Here is a 3139-nt window from a genome sequence, read left to right on the forward strand (position 1 = left end):
AATTCCACCGAATTATAATTCTTTTACCCCCTAATTCCCTCCTCCCAACCAAACGCCCAACAAGTAGAGGGAAAGACAGCCCAAAGCAGTGAACTTAATTGGTACCCAAATCAAAGAAAGATTCATATATAGGTCTTTTTCTCAACAAAAGAAGAAAATTAAAGATTGTCAGAACTAAAATCTGCACTCTTACCCAAACAATGAGAAGTCTGCTTCACTGTGTACCTTCCTCTCGCTCACGGCAGCGTCAGCAGAGATCAGGCGGATGTTTTCTTCCTTAATTATTTTCTTTATTAGTTTTTAATTATTTTTTTTGAAAGGAGTTTTTAATTATTTTTAAAATTAATTCTTTTGTGTTTTATAATACTTTCATGTAGTTTCTAAATATATCAATTTTATATATTAGAGTCATACTTGTGTAAGATCGTCTCACGGATCATTATTCGTGAGACGGGTTAGGTCGGGTTGAAACAATATGCAAATGGCATACTTATATGCTCAAATATAATACTAATCAAGAATACAATTTTTGTTACTTAATAAGATAAAAAGTAATACATTTTTCATATAATAAGTAATGTTGACAAGTGCTCCTTGTTTATAAGGGAAAGTATAATACTTTTGAGAAAAAATGTAATACTTTTTTAAATCAAAATGTAAAAATATTGTTGTATTACATTTACCCTTGTAATTAACAAAAAAAATTTATTCTTGATTAGTATTACATTTGAGCATATAAGTATGACATTTATGCGTATAAGTACTATATTTGCATCTTGACCCAACCCGTCTCACGGCAAGATGGTCTCACACAAGTTTTTTCCTAATATTAAACTTAATGTTATGAAAAATTGATTTCAAAATTACTTTAGTCAAGCATCATTAAACAAACCAAACACATAAAATGGGACGGATGGAGTAATAAACTTAACAATTATATCTGAATTTAATAGTCCAGTTGAACCACATATTGAACAGTAAACAAGTTACGTACACTGTGTGCCTTATATGAAGCGGCATCAACATAGGGTAGGATATATAGGAAAAGTAAATGGATCGGAAAATGACGATTTTCCGACTGTGACATATATATATGAATATGGCCTCAGCTGATAATGGCAATTACAAAGTAGTCTATACCCAAATAGCATTAGCATCAATAAGGAGTTGCTTTAGCTTGCCTTTGATGTTAAGAGTGATGATTTCATTAGAGCCACCCAGCATGACTTTCCCTATGAACACTGCTGGTGTGCTTGGAATGCACCCTAATTCAACCAGAGCCCTCTCCATTTGCAAGCTCATCAAGCTGATAAACCTTAGGGTTTGCACCAAAGCCACGGATTAGGGTTTCGATGCTGTGAGATATGCAACATGTGCTCTTGCTGAAGATCACCACTGGCATTTCTGCTCCCAGCTTCATCACCATATCCATATCTTAGAAGTTGCAGCAAGAAATTTGAGCTAGTATGGGAAAAGTAAATTTTAAGAGAATTATTTGTTTAATGTTAGTTGGTGAACTTGCAATGATTCTTGAGAGTATATATAGAGCGGCTGGGGAAAATCTTGAAAGGATTTGAAAAAAAGAATAAACGTGTAGCCAATGATCTTGTGACTTAGTGGTACGAAGTGACTCTCCTAAGGCAAATTATTGCATGGACCATGGTCCTTACAGCTGTGTGGACCAAAAATAAAAATACATTATTTTTGTACTGAAGGTACATTATTTTTGTACTGTAGGTACATTATTTATCAAATAATATACCTTCAGTACAAAAATAATGTACCTACAGTACAAAAATAATGTACCTTTAGTACAAAAATAATGTACTTTTTATTTTTGGTCCACACAGCTGTGTGGACCATGGTCCATGCAATAATGATTGCTCTCCCAAATGAAAGGTCATGAATTTGAGCCCCAGTAGGGGCGGTATTGACTCTGTGTGCTTCAGTAAGTTGAGAATAGTAGTTATTTATAAATATATATTGACTCTTTGTACTTCAATAGGTTGACAAAAGTAGTCATTTATGAACAGTTATTATATTGTAACAGAGTAGTACTAATAAAAAAAAAAAACGTGTAAAATAAAAGTATTTTTTTTACTTGGGCGGCGGATGTATAAACTATGCAGCATGATCATTTTTAGATAAAATAGTTGGGGATATTATGCCTTCTTGGAATCTCAAGCTGCACAATGTTGGACTCTCATGCATGAACAAGTTTACACTCGAAAATATTCTATATGATGAATTGGTTAATTAGATAGCAACTTTAATTGAACGTGCAAAATTAATGTACTTTTTTTTTTTTGTTTGATACGACGTGAAATGCGATTCAATTATAAATATTGTAATTACTTTAACTCATAACTTCAATGTCTAACAAATACATCTACATACTAAAGCCACAATATATAATTATTAGGACTCTACATAATAGAGTCATACTATAAGTCTCAGTCCTAGTTTACTTATGATTCTCAGTCCTAGTTTACTTATGATTCTCTTGTATATATACTCTTGTATTCCTACAGTTATATTCAGTGAACTCTAATACAAACATAATTGTTCTCATCATAATAATTACAAGTGACAAAATCTCTCATATCTAATAATCAAAGTTGTTGGACGGCGATTCAGAGAGCTGAGTCTAGTATCTTACCATTGAACCGTGATATGATGCTGACTGCTACGCAAGTATAATGAGGTTAAGCCTGACAAAAGCTACTAACTATAAATTTTGGATTAGTGGTAAGAGGTTGAGCCTGACAAAAGCCACACAATAATCATCCACGTACAAAGCCTCCTTAATAATAACCAAAGGAGGATGAATAAGAACCCCAGCCATGCGTTCATGATGAATGGATACTTTAGCAGAAGATGTGCAATTCTGCTAGTAGTTTACTCCCAATAGATGTGTTCCACTCTAGCATCCCAAGATTTCACGAATTCAAACATGCAAGCACTAATGATTTGATAGTAGTGAAGATGAAAGTGTAGAGAGTTTTATTGATGTTCGCGTAAAGTCTTTTTACAAAAGCATTAAGATGAGATCGAATAAGAAGAAGGGTACAACTTATATAGGTTGCTTAGCAAAGGTACAGGTACGTGACTTCTAACAAACTAGCTAGCCACAACTGCT

The 3139-nt window shown here is 33.4% G+C and overlaps 1 pseudogene; it reads right to left on the reverse strand.

The window, feature by feature from the left end:
* Positions 1-1134: 1134 nt before the first annotated feature.
* On the reverse strand, positions 1135-1432 carry LOC116014466 (annotated as a pseudogene).
* Positions 1433-3139: the final 1707 nt, after the last annotated feature.

The sequence above is a fragment of the Ipomoea triloba genome, chromosome 3 (assembly GCF_003576645.1).
Source record: "Ipomoea triloba cultivar NCNSP0323 chromosome 3, ASM357664v1".
Classification (NCBI taxonomy): Eukaryota; Viridiplantae; Streptophyta; class Magnoliopsida; order Solanales; family Convolvulaceae; genus Ipomoea; species Ipomoea triloba.